This window comes from Pleurodeles waltl, chromosome 2_1 (genome assembly GCF_031143425.1).
Source record: "Pleurodeles waltl isolate 20211129_DDA chromosome 2_1, aPleWal1.hap1.20221129, whole genome shotgun sequence".
In the NCBI taxonomy this organism is placed as follows: Eukaryota; Metazoa; Chordata; class Amphibia; order Caudata; family Salamandridae; genus Pleurodeles; species Pleurodeles waltl.
Window position 1 is genome coordinate 813,086,843 of NC_090438.1, and position 18,370 is coordinate 813,105,212.

Below are 18,370 nucleotides of genomic sequence, written 5' to 3' on the forward strand. Positions count from 1 at the left end.
TCATTTGAAAATGTCATTACGATGAGTGGCCACCAATGTTCACAAAGTGTATTTGTTAATATTCTAATACTGTGAAATGTTGAATATATGTTTGACTAATGTAGTAATATGTCATATTAAAGGTTATGCATTATGTCTTAGTTTTATTAATTGTAGGCCTTAACTTAGCGAAGGTCTTGGCCTACTTGCCAGGCCTCATGTCAAAGCTGTATCACTTAACGTTTAATAAATGCTGTCCTAGAGAGTTGAACTGTGATTTTCCATTTGCATTGTTTAACTGTGCTTATAACTGAAAGTCTCTCATGAGACCCGACTGCACAAAGATGCGGTTCTTGCTAATGTAACATTTTGTATGTTATGTGTGTGAGACTGACTTTCTCAGGAGGAGCACAATGGAGACACTGACTGGAGTAGAAGCTGCAACAATATTGTTACCTGACAAGCCGGATGAAGAGGACATTGTAGGACAACCAAACAACGACATGTGAACGGAGTAATAGTAAAATTCATAGATTTGTAGTTTTAGTTTTATTGGACAAGGTGTAAACATGCGATTAAATGACCAATAGGGATTTGGGAAATAGTTTTACTGGTTTTGAGTTAATGACACTGCACTGGGAGAAGACAGATTCTTTGCCTATTTTTTTGTTGGCCGAAAGTTCAATATTTCTTGTGCGTCATGACAAGAGATGTGCTTAACTTTAATGCTTAAAGACTTTGTGTTTTCTGAACTTTGATGCTGAATCCTGATGCCTTGCTGATTGACTGATGTGCTGAGGACAAGGACTGACTCTGACTGCTGATCCACACTGAGGATAGGTATTATGAATTAGACTGTCGATTATTGTATCTATTTGCTTTACCTTTTAAGTACCAACTGCACTGTTTTGATAGAGCCATAGTTATATGTTTTTCCGAATTGGTGATATTAAATTGTTTTGCATGAAGCCCAGCATGCTGATGCTAATCTGATTTTAGTTAAGGATCCTCACTAATGAAAATCTGCTAATAGGGAAAAATGCTTGATTTCTTGAATGTATGTAATCCCTTTGACGCAGTTGATTTTGCTATTAATTTGCACCACAACATTTGAATGTTTCGTAGTTCAAGCTTTGATTAGATAACGTTTCTTCCGCCACTTTGGACAGCCTGTATTGTTGTTGTATGTGTTTCACTTGATTTTGAGATTAATCTACATAACCTTAGCATTGTTAATATAGGGAAATAAATATTCTAATTTTCACTAAAAGGTGTGGTTATTCATGACTGAAAGGTCATGGTGCGTGACAATTACTGACTTATTGATTGTTGTTTATTATTGATATTGATTTGCATGTACTGGAGCTATGGTAAGAATATCTTAATTACGAGTCAAAAGGTTCTTCGACCTATTCTAGTCCCCATCTAAGTTTACTTCTTAAGGTCAGACGCGCTAACAGAGATGGTAGCAGAGGTAATGGTTAGTCTCCTGAAGAGATTATCTTAGATGTCCGGTACAGGATAACAAGTGTTAACAGTGCTGGTAAAAAGAGATGAAGGTTTGTCTCCTTGAGAGCCCATGATAAATGTACAGAGATAGTAACAGAGTTGAAGGTTCATTATTATTGAGATTTGGATTTTATTTTTCAATAATGCAAATAGGAGAGAAAATGTTCCCTTAAGCCCAGAAATGACCTTCCCAGAATCCTGGATCCTGGATCCTGCTAATGGTTGTTTGAGGATGTGCTCGGCATTCTAGTGACAGTGTGAAGGAGGCAGTTTGCGCTTGCACAGCTTCTGCCGATCGCAGGTGAATTGTGAGGTTTGTGAGGGTTCGAAGTTGTAGGAGTGTGCGTACTACGCAGTGTAAGAGTAGGAAAGTCGTCAAACTTCCCATGTGTGTGACGCTTTGTGCTCAAAAATTGTCCACATGGTTGTTGATGTACGGACTGTGCGTGGTCTAAGACTCTGGAGTATATTGAAAAGTGTATCAGACACTTTGTTTTATGTTGTAAACTGTCTGGTTTAGTAGGTTGATTGGGTGTGGTCGACAAGTCAGAGTGTGAGTCAAAGTGAGTGAAAGAAAAGTTTGACTGAGATTTGGGCCCATATTTATACTTTTTGACGCACAACTGCGCCAACGCAGTTGTGCGCCAAAAATGTTAACGACGGCTAACGCCATTCCAAAGCGCCATGCGGGCGCCTTATTTATTGGATGACGTGAGCCGGCACTGCGGACTGGTGTGCGTCAAAAAAAATGACTCACACCAGGCAGCGCCGGCGTAGGGGAAAATGGAGCTTGGGCGTCAAAAAATGGGGCAAGTCAGGCTGAGGCAAAATTTTGGCCTCAACCCGATTTGCGCCATTTTTTTTTACGCCCAACCCCCATTGAAATGACTCCTGTCTTAGCAAAGACAGGAGTCATGCCCCCTTGCTCAATGGCCATGCCCAGGGGACTTATGTCCCCTGGGCATTGTCATTGGGCATAGTGGCATGTAGGGGGCACAAATCAGGCCCCCCTATGCCACAAAAAAAATACGAAAAAAAATACCTACCTGCACTTACCTTTCTTTCCCTGGGATGGGTCCCTCCATCCATGGGTGTCCTCCTGGGGTGGGCAAGGGTGGCAGGGGGTGTCCCTGGGGGCATGGGAGGGCACCTCTGGGCTCCTTCTGAGCCCACAGGTCTCTTAACGCCTGCCCTGACCCAGGCGTTAAAAAACGGCACCCATCAGGCTGGGCGCCGTTTTTGAAGGCCTGCCCCCTCCTGTGCGTCAAAATGACGTCACTGTATAAATATGGGGCCTTAAAGTCATTTTTTAGAAGGGAACGCCTACCTTGCATATAATTAACGCAAGGCTGGTTCCCCCTTCTAAAAAATGGCGCACATGGTGGAACTTTGACGCCCGCTGCGTCGGACGTCAAAGTATAAATATGGGGCAGTGTTTGCGCCGAATGTGCGTCAAACATTTTGACGCACATTCGGCGCAAACAGAGTATAAATATGCCCCTTGGTGAGTCCTATGTGCACCAGGACAGACCCACTGATCAGTTGAGAGTAACATTTGCGGGTTGAATTTTGCTTGCGAGTCTGGGAGACCGAGAAAGATGGAGTAGATGTTAGAGCAAGAGCCGTCAGTGAAAAATTTGTAAGGTTTCTGAAGTGATTGTGTTACCTTTCCTGTAATAAACCAGCAGATTTTGTTTTTGTTTTTTTGATTTGTGCTCGCAATTTTTACATTACTTTGTGTGAATCATGGTTTGGGAGGACAAGCCACAAGACTTTGTCAGCCGCAGTACATGTGAGTGTGACGTAAATGGAGCCGCGCTGGGATATGTCAGGTGCTGAGAAGGGTCACGCATGGATTGGCAGCCGTCTGTGAGAGGCAATTGGTTGAGAAAGTAGGTGAAAGTAATCTTGGGATTAAAAGTCACTTCCTGATTTGATTTAGAATAACAAAAAAGTTGAAAAGATGGAAATTTTCAAAGCTTTAAGGAGTGCCTTAAGGGGAGATAAGTATATTACAACGAGTATAGGCAAGGCTCCACTGCCAGAAAATACACCAGCTTACATTGTAAAGGAAGAGAAGGGCGGTCGTGCTGTGTCTTTGGTTAAAGAAATGGTGAAAATTGACAGAGAAGGATGGGAACTTAGCGTTTCCTACAAATGTGATGTTCAATTTGAGGGTTTTAGAGCATTTACGGATGGTGCTATATGAATCGAAGCCCCTTCTGAGACCAGCACAGTTTGAGGCATTAGCAATTTGGGAGCTTGTTGCCAGACAGCAACAGCAACAGAAATTCAAGAGGAGGATGAGAAAGGCAGAGAAGACTTTAGCAGAGGCTAGGTGGGACAAAGATCAGAGAGTTTGGAGGATGAAGACTTTGCACGGAACTAAGTTGTTTCCGGCGATTACGCAGGACAGTGAGAAGAAAGGAAGGAAAGATACTAGGAAGACTAACAGAAGTCCGTCCGAGAGTAGGGAGGCTAGAAAGTCTTCAACAGTGAAGGAAGAATTGGATGATTATGATGAGTTTATTACACAGAAATCGCCCACCACCATATACAGCACATGAGAGTGGTCCAAGTACCAGTGCTGATCCGACAGCCCCGACACAGGTTAATGGAACAATGAGTCCAGTGCAGGTTAATGACACAGAATGTGATGCAGGGTGGTCTTAATGTGCCTACTACTCCTGTAGTGCAAAATCAGGTGCATCCGCCACAGGTTCAGAGAATTTATCCTGATGTGCCCATTATGGAAACGACTTTGAACTTAATGGTGCCTATGGAACAGGTTTACCCGAGACCGATATTGGTTCAGACTGAACCAACTTCACTTTTACTGCCCCAAGTGCAGCCGCAGGTAATGCCAAGATTGACACAGTCAGATATGACTCCAATAATGAATCAGAATATGGAAGTTACTCTCCCACAGAGTGTAAGTGCAAGACCAACCCTAGATTCTATATCGCTACCTATTACTGTTGGTCCAGCCGTACCCTTATTTGCACAGAAGAAACCTACCGTAGGTGAACAGGGAGAAATGTCCCAAGGTGTAGAGAGGGGAGGTCATAATGAAGATGCTCAAATAGTCTCTACTGTGGGACACACTTTTGACGGATCAAGATTATTGGGAGACCTTTGTCCATTTGTAGCACTTCCAGATACTATGGCAGGGTCAAAAGTTAGCCAGAGTTTGAAATTGTTGACACCGCAGACCCTGAATGCAGTTGCACAGCAGGTGCCACCAGTCCAAGCAAATAACATTTAGCTGCAAGTTTGACAGCTCAGCAGTTGACTGAATGGTTAGAAAAGCCGAATACCCCACAGAGTGTTCATAAGAGAGAGGAGTGTGTTGGATTATGCTAGGCTAAGCATGGAAGCAGGTGAACTCATTGAGAGGACCATGGGGGTGAACAGGTGAGAATCCTACATAGAGGCAGAATTGAGATATTAGTGCCCGAAGATTACGAGAGAAGTGAGCAATGTGCATCAGAAACTAGCAGACCTGACAGAGAAGTACGGCATAGAAATAGAGAAAACAAAGCATTCGAAAAGGAGTTACAGATTAGATTTTGAAGCTAAAGATTTCGAACACATGAGATCTGCCGGAATGAAGGCACACCTTAAGGAAGTGCTTCAAAGTGCCCAGACTTCAGGAGCATTAGACAAATGGGAAGGCAGATGGGTAAAGAAAAGAGACAAGAAAAAACGATTCTGTGGAGCTGACTGCAAATGTGCAGCAGGATAAAGATCCAGTGAACATTTTACCATTAAGAAAGATTCCAGGGTGGGAATTTTGTTCATGTCCCTTGGAGCAGAAGTGACATTTTATCGTTTACAAATGATTATCCAAAATTGAGAGAGAAGCCAGTAGAGTGGTATCAGCAGACAGACAGGTTTGTGAAACTCGTAAAGTGCCTGTGGGAGGACTTGAACACATTACTAGAGATAGTGGTTCCAGCTGATCTGTGGATTGAATGTAAGAGGACTGTAGATTGGCCAACAAGCGAACCAGAGAGAGACAAAAATACAGGTGCACCACCTCCTGAGGTAATGAAATATTACTATAAAGTGATTGAATTTTTGAAAACGAGAATTTCGCCCAAAAATGGAGGAGAGGATTGACAGGGCAGCTCAGGAGGCAAAGGAGACGATACATGTGTATTATGAGAGATTGTTGCAGGCGTTTAACATTACAGTGGTACAGAAATAGTTGAGGCGAAAGACATGTTCCATTTTGTGTTCAGATTTGTGTAAGGGTTGAGACTTGAAATTAGCCAGATGATTGAGAGTCATTTGATTTGCTGGCAAGCAAACCTATTGATGAGGTGTTGCAGTATGCGTAATACTGTAGTGATGACATTGAAATAAAGCAGAAGAAGTTGAAAGAGAAGGCAATGGTGATGCAGAGTAAAGCAGCTCAAACAGGAATGCAAGGGATTTTTTTTTTTGCAACAGTTGCCGCAGCAGCAGGGGAACATGATGTTTCAGCTGCAAATGCGAGGTAGAGGTCGTGGAGGAAACATGAACCGTGGTCCAGACTTAAGTACTGTAGGGGTTCAGAATGATGTGCAGGTAATGAAGAAGTTATTGCTATGTCACGTTTGCAGAGCCTTTGGACACTGGAAACAGGAGCGTCCAATGATGGCGCTGAAAGGTGTCGTTCAGAAAAGTAATGACATCAATTAATTTCAGAACATGGGATGGATGAGAGTGAGAGGTCCCAATCCAAATTTTCAGAATAATGTGAATCAAGTGCAGAATGTTCAGCCCATGCAGCAGGTGCAAATGCCACATGTACAAATGACGCATTTGCAGCCAATGCAACAGCAGGTTCCCATGGTACCTAGACAGCCAATTCAAATACCTCAAGCCCCAATGGAACAGCAACAGATGATGCTTTCTCAACAGGTCACAGGACAGGGACTTATCCAAAGTAATAACACAGTGCACCAATTCCCGTTACACAGTGAGAATGGAATTAATGATGATTGGATGAGCAACAGTTCGGATGAGGAGCTATGTGTGCTTGCAATTTCCTTAAAACTAGATCAAAGAGGTCCCTATGTGAACGGAAAGGTTATGGGTCACAAAGTTTCATTCTTGGTTGACATAGGAGCTACACGCTCTACAGTGAGAAGTACCATATCACGCAAGATGTCCTTATGAAGGTTGTCCAGATAATTGCAGACTTTGTAAAGCAAGGGGTTTTGAAGGAAATATTGAGCAGTCCATGTAATTCACCGATAATGGGTTTGCAAAAGCCCTGTGGGAAAGTTCGAATTGTCCAGGATTTGAGAAAAATGAATGAGATTGTGGTCAAATGTTGTCCCATGGTGCCAAATCCAGCTGTGAGAAGGTTTCAGATTCCATGTGATGCCGAGTGGTTCACTGTCACTGATTTGTCACAAGCCTTCTTTTCTGTGCCTCTTCATGAGGATAGTCAATTTCTCTTTTATTTCAAATTTCTGGATCAAGTTTATTGCTGGTGCAGAATTCCTCAATGCTTTTCAGAGTCACCTTCCATATTCCATCAGAGTTTGAAAAATAATTTGGAGCCGTTGGAATTGCCTTTCCAATTGACTTTGGTGCAGTACATTGATGACTTACTGATTGCGTCCAAAACAAGGGACGAGTGCAAGTATGATACGATTGCCCTGTTGAACCATTTGGGAAAGAATGGTCACAAAGTGTCTTCGCTTAAATTGCAATAATGTCAGAAAGTCGTGAAATACTTGGGTCTCCAGATTGAAAAGGGTTCAAGAAAGATATCAAGAGAAAGGATTATAGCCATGTTTCAGCTAAATCCCCCGACCACCTAGAGAGATGTTAGGATGTTTTGGGGGATGGTAGGCTACTGTCACCAATGGATTCCAAATTGTTCAGTCATTTCGAGATCATTGCAGAAGCTCATAAGGAAGTCAATGATCCTATAAGGTTAGACCAGGCAGGAATAAAAGTGTTCACTGAATTGCGAGGGAGTCTGTGCAAGGCTCCAGTGTTGTGTATGCCTGATTACACGAAACCTTTCACATTGTTTTGTCATTAGCGTGATGCATGTTTTTTGTCTGTCTTGACACAGGTCCATTGAGGTGTAGATTGCCCGGTAGCATATTTTTCAGCTACTTTGGACCCAGTTGCAGCAGCCTTACCAGGTTGTTTACGTGCAGCTGCAGCAATTGGTCAAAGCCTTACACAGTGTGAAGGCATATTGAATGTGACATCACCTGACTATAATGGTCCCTCACTATATTGAGATTCAACTTACAAGGACGAAAACTCAATATTTGACTGGTGTGAGGTTGACCAGATATGGAACAAGTATTCTAGGGTCACCAAATGTGTCATTGAAAAGATGTACAGTGCTAAGCCCGGCAACCTTACTTCCTAATGAAAATGTCAAATTTGAGCAAGTGGAAGAAGTTGAGCATAATTGTCTTGAAGTAACTAACTTGTGCACAAAACCGAAACCTGACATTAGAGACACCTGATTGGAAGAAAATGACCAAATTATCTTTGTTGATGGTTCTTGTCTGAGAGACAATGCAAGGACACTGAGAGCAGGATATGCCGTGTGCACAATTACTGTTATTTTGGAATATTCTTGGCTTCAGTGTATTCTGTGTATTCTGCGGAACTGGTAGCCCTTACTAGAGTGTGCCAATGTATTGTTCAGCTGAAAGTCACAATCTATACAGATAGACTGTATGGATTTGGAGTAGTCCATGATTTTGGCCAGTTGTGGTCACAGAGAAGTTTCAAGACCTCTTCTGGTTCACCAGTGAGAAATGGTGAAAGGTTTAAAAAACAGTTACATGATTTTCAAATGCCTGAAAAGATTGCAGTGGTGAAATGCAGTGCACATCTGAAGTTGCAGGACTTTGTATCATTGGGAAATGGATATGCAGATCAAGCCGCAAGGTTTTGCACATTGAACTGTATATCATTCAAAGACAAGTGGGAACAGTTATCTGAAGAAGACGAAACTTGTCCAAGCTATGCATTAAAAGTAATTGACACCTTGGAAGAATTGAAAATGTTGCAGAATAATGCTGACAGGGAGGAAAAATGTTAATGGAGCAAAATGAAATGCGTGCAAAGACAAGATGAATTGTGGGTTTCAGAAGAGGGTCAATTGGTTTTGCCAAATATTCTGTTGACTCAAATGGCTAGGTACTATCATGGTCAAGCACATATTGGGAGGGATGCAATGATTCGATTGTTCAACCATGATTGGTTCCACCCAAGGTTTAGACAGGCTGCTGAAGCAGTTTGCCATTCTTGTGTTATTTGCCAACAGTTGAACGTGGGGTAAGGGACAGTGGTTAATTTGAGCCACACTGGAAGAGCAGGAGGTCCATTCAGCAGAATGCAGATGGATTTTATTGAGATGGCTGTGTGTGGAGGTTTGAGATATGTACTGGTGATTGTTTGCATTTTTAGTCATTAGATTGAAGCTAACTTAGGGAACTGATACCGCGTTTTGGTTTTCCGATCTCTTTAGGACCGGATAGGGGAAGTCACTTCAACAATGAAGTAATTAAATTATTGTGTGCAGCACTGAACATTGAGCAGAAGCTGCAGTGTAGTTACCGCCCTGAAGCATCAGGACTAGTGGAACAGATAAATAGTACTTTGAAGTAAAGAGTAGCACAGATGCGTGTGTCCACTAATTTGAAATGGACCTTTGCATTGCCTTTAGTGTTGATGTCAATGAGAAACACACCCGACAGGACAACAAGATTGTTGCCGCATGAGATCCTTATGGGCCGAGCCAAGAGGTTGCCAGCAGTGCCTGCAAATACACTTGTCGACATTACAGATGATATGGCGTTGGACTACAGCAAAGGTCTAGCTGATGTGGTTCGCTCATTCTCTCAGCAGGTGGAAGCCACCACATTGCCACCGATCCATGACCTAGAGCACAATGTGAGAACTGGAGACTGCGTTGTGGTCCAGAAACACATGAGGAAAACATATTTTGAGCCTCCTTGGAAAGGACCTTATCAGGTAGTTCTAACGACTACCACAGATGTGAAGTGCGCTGGAGTTCTGAACTGGATTCATGCAAGTCATATGAAGGAATTGGCATGTTCACTGGATCATGAGGAAGAAGAGTTGTTGAGAGTACCAACAACAGTGAAACAAGTCTCAGGGCCAGAAAGAGAACACAGGGGAACTGAGACCGGATCTTGAGGACAGTTCAGTCACTCTTGTGAGAGATGAAGGAGAAGAATCCAGGAGAGTGATGGAGAGCCTATCTCAATTGAGGCAGCATGAGAGCCTAGTCAGAAGAGGGCTTTCCCAGAAGCAGACTATCTTGAGAGACAAACAGAGAAATTGTCAGACCCAGAGGAGTCAAAGGAGTTGAGGTGGATCAAAGTCACTATGATCCTACTCCTCCTGAACCAATTGCAGGTCCGTGAAGAGAAAACACTGCAGAACAAGAGGAAGGTTCAAGTTCGACTCTGAGGAGAATACTGACAAAAGGTCCAATGAAAGGAGATAAGTCAATCAATCAATCAATCAGAAATTTGTAAAGCGCACTACTCACCGGTGAGGGTCTCAAGGCGCTGAGGTGGGGAGAGAGGGGTGCTGCTACTGCTTGAGCAGCCAGGTCTTGAGAAGTTTCCTGAAGGTAAGGAGGACTTTGGTTGACGTAAGTGGGTGGGAAGAGTGTTCAATGTATTGGTGGCAAGGTGCGAGAATGATCTGCTGCTGGTTGTAGTTCTATGGATGCCTGGGACTGTTGCAGGGCGAGGTCAGCGGAGCGGAGATGCCGGGTCGGGGTGTAGAAGGAGAGCCGTCTGTTGAGGTATTCTGATCCAGTGGTGTGCACTGCTTTGCGCGCCTGGGTGAGGAGTTTGAAGGTGATTCTCTTGTTGACTGGAAGCCAGTGCAGGTCTCTCAGATGGCCTGTGATGTGGCAGTGGCGGGTGATGTCCTAGTTGAGGCATGCAGAGGCGTTCTGGATGTGTTGCAACCTCTTCAGGAGTTTGGCCGTGGTTCCTGCATGGAGGGCATTGCCATAGTCCAGTCTGAGGCTTACGAGGGCTTGGGTGACTGTTCTTCTGGTTTCGTGGGGATCCATTTGTAGATATTTCGGAGCATGCAGAGGGTGTTGAAGCAGGAGGAGGAGATTGTGTTGACTTGCTGGGTAATGGATAATGAGGAATCAAAGATGAATCCTAGGTTGTGTGTGTGGTCGGTGGGAGTCAGAGTGGCTCCGAGATAGGCAGGCCACCAGGAGCCATCCCATGCAGAGGGAGTGGAGCCGAAGATGAGGACTTCCGTGTTGTTGGAATTGAGTTTGAGGCAGCTGTTTTTCATCCATTCAGTTTTTACTGTTTTAAGGCCATCCCTCTCATAGGTTAAAAAGAGGGCTACCTTTGAATATGATTAAAGTGTAGAATCCTTTTGGGAGCGGATAGACATGTGGAGTTTGGGGTCTCTGAGCTCACAATTTAAAAATACATATTTTAGTAAAGTTGATTTTAAGATTGTGAGTTTAAAAATGTCACTTTCAGAAAGTGAACATTTTCCTGCTTAAGCCATTCTGTGACTCTGCCTGTTTGTGGATTCCCTGTCTGGGTCAGTTTGACAGTTGGGCTGTTTGCACCTCTCTCTAGACAGTGACACAAAGGTAGCTGGGATGTAGTCTGCATATCCTGATGAGCCATGAGTGCTAGGAGGGTGGGGAGGATTGGTCACTCACACCTGAAAGGGCTGTGCCTGCCCTCACACAGTGCAGCCTCCCACCCCTTGGTGTGTGTCTGGGGCCTGGCCTTGGCAAGGTAGGATTTCACAAACAAGAGAGACATTTCTTTGAAGTAAGTCTACTTCAAAGGATAAAATGGGTATAAGAAGGGCACCCAAAATCCAGATTTTAGATCACTTCTGGAAATCAGGAGGAACCTCTGTCTGGAGAAGAGCTGAAGAGCTGAGGAGAAGTGCTGCCCTGCCTGTGACTGTGCTTTGAGGAGCTATCCTGCAGTTGCTGCTTTTGCGTGTGCCTGGGGACTAAGACTGGACTTTTTGGTATATTCCTGCTTGAGAAGACATCTCCAAGGCTTGAAATAGAGCTTGCCTCCTGTTGTTGAAGTCAGGGACAGCAAAGACTTCTCTCTGACAGCACCTGGAGCCTCTTTTGAGAGTCCTGCCTGCCAAGTGGTGCCCATCCAGTTCCTGGGGCCCTGAAAAGAGAAGCTTGCAGAACAAGAGTAAGAAATCCATGCACAGACCACCGCGCTGGGAAAAAACCGACGCAACTCCGAGACGCAGCTAAAAAATCAACGTGCCGCTGGCTTTGTGGCTGAAATTGGCGCTCGCCTGCAGTGCGGCTGGAAGATCGATACACATGGCTGGGAAACCACGTGCAGCATCGCTGACGGAGGCTGGTGAGATCGCAACCTGCACTGCGTGGTTTTCAGATCATCGTGTGGCAGGATTTCCGACGCAAACATCGCTGGGCGTGTAAAAATGATTCACGGCCAGCCCGGACCCGTGAGTGCTGTCCGGATCAACACATCGCTCACCTGCGAGAGAAGAAATTACGCACGCCAACCCGACTGAAGGCGAAACTACACGCGGTCTCGCTCGTGAGTGATATCGACGCATCGCAAGCCCCTTTTGTCGCGCACTCGCCCGTGCAGGGTTATTTTTGAAGCCCCCAGGTACATTTCCACGCTAACAGTGTTAGCGTTGTGTTTAAAATCACATGAAGACTCTTTGGTTTTTAATTGATAAGTTGACTTGTGTATGGTTTATTTTTGTCGTTTTGGTCTTTTTTTGTTTAGATAAATATTTTCTATTTTTGTAACCCTGTGTTGTGTCATTTTTTAGTGTTTTCATTAAGTTACTGTGTGTGTTGGTACAAATACTTTACACCTAGCACTCTAAAGTTAAGCCTGCCAGCTCATGCCAAGCTACCAAGGGGGTGAGCGGGGGTTAGCTGAGGGTGATTCTCCTTTACCCTGACTAGAGTGAGGGTCCTTGCTTGGACAGGGGGTAACCTGACTGCTAACCAAAGACCCCATTTCTAACAGATACTGAGTTAGCTGCTGATAGAGCTATGACTCTTCAGAATAGTCTTGCTTTAGACATTCTTTTAGCGAAGTCTGTAGGATGATTAATTCTAGGCATTGTTGTTCGTATATTCCTGATAATAGTAGAGAAATTAGAGGCTAATTACTAATCTAACTAATGATGTTGATGTTGAATCCTGATTGACTGATGTCCTGAGGACGAAGACTGACTCTTCTTGCTGATCCACACTGAGGATAGGTATTATGAATTGAACTGTTGCTTATTATGTTTATTTGCTTTTCCTTTTAGGTACCAACTACACTGTTTTGATAGATCCATAGTTAGATGTTTTTCCAAATTGGTGATACTAAATTGTTTTGCATGAAGCCCAGCACCCTGATGCTAATCTGATGTTAGTTAAGGATCCTCACTAATGAAAATATGCTAATAGGGAAAAATGCTTGATCAATTTCTTTGCTGACCTTGAATATATGTAATCACTCTGATGCAGTTGATTTTGTTAATAATTTGCACCATAACCTTAGAATGTGTCATAGTTCAAGCTTTGATTAGATTAAATTTCTTCCGCCACTTTGGACAGCCAGTATTGTTTCTGTGTTTCATTTGATCTGAGATTAATCTACATGACCTTAGCATTGTTGATATAGGGAAATAAATATTCTAACTTTCACTAAAAGGGGTGGTTATTCAAGACTGAAAGGTCATGGTGCGTCACAATTACTGACTCTATTGATTAGGACTGTTTTTGATTGTTGTTGATTATTGATATTGTGTATTGGTTATTGATTATTGATTTGCATGTACTGGAGCTATGGTAAGAACATCTTAATTGCGAGTCAAAAGGTTCATCGACCTATCTGCTTCCCCTTGTAAGTTAACTTATTAAGGTCAGACACGCGAGCAGGTTCCATGACCAGTGTAAATATTACTGATAAAAGCAGACACCCCTGCCTATGACAAACAGGTCAGAAATCTCACATTTCATAAGGGCTCTGGCCTTGAGGCTGGAATACAGTAGTCCAATCCATTGCCTAATTTCGAGCCCCAACCATATTTATGTAAAACATTCAGCAAATAGGGCCATTTCAGACTGTCAAATGCTTTCTCAATATAGAGTGACATTGCTATATTGCATAGGCCCTCCTGTAGAGTTTCTCCATAAAGTGGAATAATTGCCTCAAATGCAGAAAGATGTTCCTACCTCATATGAGGCTGCTCTGGTCCGGGCGAACCAGGGTCCCAATAACTGGAGTCAGTATATTGGCTATCATTTTTCAAAGGGTTTTACTTACCGTCTATACTGAGAAGTAATGCGGGGTAGGTGCTGGAAGTAAGGGTGCAGGGGTGCTGCAGCACTCCCAAAAATAACCATGATGGAGTTCAGAAGATACCTTTAAATGTTTTTTTCATCTTGTCTTCTTTGCTGTGCTTCAAAGACAGGTCAAATGTCAGACTATTGGTCTGATTTAGGATTTGTTGGATGGGGTTACTCCATCACAAATGTGAGCTATATCCCGTTCGCCATGTTACGAACCCATTATACCCTATAGGAATCGTAATATGGCGGACAGGATATCTGTTACATTTGTGATGGAGTAACACGTCTGCCAAACACTAAATCAGGCCCTATAACTTCCAACAAATTGCTGCTTATTCTTTTAAAGTGGGGTGTTTTAACATTGGTGTTTACTTTTCTTTCTCTGGCTGCAAATTAAGAGGATTACTGTAAAATTAGCTTACTGGGTTATAGGGAGTGTGGAAGGAATGGCTGTAGGATGTAATCTTTTTCTAACTCACAATAAAGTTTAAAAACCTTTAAATGAACTGTACAAATATTTCAGAATATATCTGCAGTTAGGAAAACAGATTTTTTTTTTTTTTTTGTCATTTTGAAATGTGATGGAAGAAAGGATTTTAATAGGTTCAAAACAAATGAAAATACACGTGGTGATGGGGAAAGGAAATATTCACTGAAATCCAATTTCCAAAGATTTTTGTTTGTGCCCTATATAGTTGTATGAGTAAAACTGTACGTCTGTACACATTTACTGCCCATTTTAATGGAAAGTGGCTGTTTGTAAATGAGTGTGCTACCTCATGCTTTAGTGACATATTTGTGACACTGTCCTCCTACATACATCAGCTACATACTACACCATACCACTTTCCTGCTGAATCTATTTGCTACACTAGTCATTTGTGTAACACTTGTATTTTTCACAATCATCAAGCCTTTTCAGTGATAGAACATTGATGGCAGCCCTACACTCTGAAAATTGTTTCAGCACCACAGGATAGGGGTTTGTTTAAGGAAGCGCCACACTCAGCCCTTCTATCCTGCCTTCACTGCTATATTATCAGAATATTTTTATCGACTGTGACACGCTGGTCAGCAGCTTGATTTGCCGCCACCTACTTTTCAGGGTGTATCACGAAACTAGTTCTTCGCCCACCCTTGAAACCGTTAACAGCTTATGGAAACCTGTAGTAGGCCATTGGTTAAGCAGAGGGAACTAGCTAGCATCATCCTCGGCCTTTGTGCTTCCTTTGCCTACGACCCAATCCAGGCGTGAGACTCCCGATTTTTTAAACCAAAATAATTTTTTTTCGGCTGTGTCGAGCCTGATATTGCCTCTCCTTCAAAATCATAGAGATTATGAAAAATGATATTCTTCCTCTTTTCTCTTCTAAAATGTTTACGTATGCCTTCAGCGCGTCGACGCGGCTGCTTGGAAACAGAGGAGTGTGTCCGTTGTGTTCCAGAATTCGCTTCAGGAAGTCCCACCGGCGTTCGAAGAATTCAAAAAGTTCTATCGTGACAATGTTCATTTTTCCATCCTGCTCAACTTGGGCTTTAGCTCCACCTAGTGATCTTTTTCCATATCGCCAGTTCTATACTATATTTAATCATTTTAAATTCGATAGGCAGGTTCACCCTACTGCATGAAATTCCCTGAAACTGGCACCAAAGATACAGGAAAGTAAAAAACACTTTCTATAGAAACTATATCCTAGCGATAACTACCTAATATATATATATAGATATATATGTATATATATATATATATATATATATATACACACATCCCGCTTGACGGATTGACGTATATATATATGTTTTATATATATATATATATATATATATATATATATATATATATATATATACACATCCCGCTTGACGTATATATATATATATATATATATATATATATATATATATATATATATATAAAACATTTGACGCTCTCATAAGGTGCAGTCTGGAAAAGTTTTGGGGTGATCCATCAATCCGTCAAGCGGGGGCAAGAAAAATGGGGTGTCCCAAAATGTGTTTTCCCATTAATTTGTCCATATGGATTTCGAACAGTGATAGCGTCCGAACCACTGGACAGAATTACACCAAATTTGCTAGAAAGATAACTCTTGGTCAAGAAAACAACCTTTCTGTTATGTGGTGTAAATCCGTTCAGCAGTTTTTAAAATCACATTTTGTATTTATAGGGACGCAAAGGTTTCCCCAACCCTCCCGACCTCGTGCTAAGATCTGATTGCCTGCTAACTCCTAGGTTAAAGTGACATTATAATTAGAAATTGTAATAATATCTTACTTTACATTTTTTTTTAAAAACCTTAGAAATTCACTAAAAATAGAGGTAAAAAGGATGTTAGAACGAGTTGAAAATGTAAGTTGAAATACCATTTTATACTAACAAAACCCCTGAAATTCATCAGTTATAGTTATCTCAATTAACTATTGTTCGTAGTCCTACTCCAAAGTAACTATAACTTAACTACAACATCTGAAATTACACCATGGATGATGGCACTGTGCATAGTAGAATTACAAGTTATAGTTACTGTGTGGCAGGAGTTACAGTTACTTAAGGTAATTAAAACTAGTGAATGAATTTTAGTGAATTTGTTGGCCTCAAATTGCATGCTGTAACTGACATTCACCTAACTATAATGTCCCTTACCTTTATTTTTCTATATTCACTGAAAAAACAAAGGTTACAGTAACATTATATTTAGGTACTGAATTTACTAGCACAAAACAATAGAAATTCAGCAGGTATATATACCAGCCCTCTAACTATAACTTACGCAATGCACTGCTTATGACCTCACTTACTACATTCCTCATAATATGATCAGTGACATCACTGATGACATCACTGATAACATCTCAAATGATATCACTAATGACATTATCCAGTCTATGTAAGTGTGTAAAAAACATTTACGTGATTTAAAGATACATACTAAGGCATTGCATAAGTTACATTAGTACTCTTCCAGAGCTACTGATCAGTGATAGTATTTGTAATGGATGTCTGAGTGGATATGTGTGTGTCTGCATTTGTATATGAGCGGTTATGTGAGTGACTGTACAGGTTGGGTGACTGGCTGTGCCAGTAGCTGTTTGAGTGGGTTTCTGTGTAGCTGTATGGGTAAACAGGTGGATGTGTGAGTAGTTCTATGTGTGAGTGAGTGGTTTCTCAATAGTTGTAGTGGTGAGTGTCTCAGTGCTTCTATGGCTGAGTGGCTTTGTGAGTGGCTGTATCAGTATCTGCATGGGCGAGTTAGTGGGTTTGTCAGGGACTGTATGTGTGAGTGTGCCAGTGAATGTATGAGTGAGTGTGTATACTTGTATCAGTGACTGCATAAGAGAGTGAGTATATTTGTTAGTATCTAAATGATTAAGTGAGTGGGTGTGTGAGTAGCTGTGTGGATGAGTGACTGGTTGTGTTTGTTGTACTGGTGATTGAGTGGGTGTACAAGTAGTTGCATGGGTGAGTGGCTCATTTTCTGGGTGAGTGTATGTCTGTATGACATAAAGCAGCTCACTCTCTGTGAGAGCATTGTTTCCTCTGTTTCCCTGCCTGCATCTCTACACCCCCTCCGCATTGTATTTATTAGCCCGGGGAGGTGGCGGTTCCTGGGGCTTCAGGGGGGGACCGCCTGCATTAGTTTGATAACATTGCCCTGGGGATGTGGTGATCCTCCAAAGCCGCAGGAGGGCTGGGCCCCCCACCCCCACATTAGTTTTAGAAAAGTGCCTGGGGGTGATGGTCCCCGGCGCTTCAGGGTTGGGCAGGTGCCCCTGCCACATTAGTTTTACATTAGTGCTCCAGGGAGTTTGTATTAGCAAGCGCTGGAGCCCACCCTTGTTTTTTTTTAAGAAAATTGTCCAATCTGTGTATCCATTGCAACTTGGAGTGAAAATGTTAACCAAAAATGCTTTTTAGCTCTCAGGCGGCAGGGGGACCCAACACTTCAACATAGAAGTTTTGGCAGCCATCTTGGAACGAGTCCCAGAAAAAAAACATAAAAAGAAACAAAAGGGGCCAGAGTGGGGCCACCCAATCAACACTGAAAAAAAATTAAAAGAACCTTTTGGAGACAACGTAAAAGTAGCTTGGGAGAGACAAACATTGTTCGATAGAGCATAAGGAAAAAATGAAAAAGTGTCAAGTTGCATAGCTTTGTTATGAGGGTTTATTGAATATGTGCGAATTTGGAACCTTGTGTGTCTCTCTTGTGTGATCTCTTGTGTGATGTCTTATTAATGAGATCAGTTAATACGTTGTACTAACAACATACGCATTCAGGAAACACTGTGGTACATAATACTGACTTAAAGCAGGCTACTGATATAGATAACAGTGTCTAACACATGGAGGACTGTCAGAGTCCTCAAAACTCCCTTGGATCAAATGTCCATAGTGAAGAAACAGGAAGATGCCCATATCATAAAATGTGAAAATCCATGTCAAAACCTTCTTGTGATGGTGCTTCTGTTAAATGTTACTAATGGGAGAACACAGGTGCTACT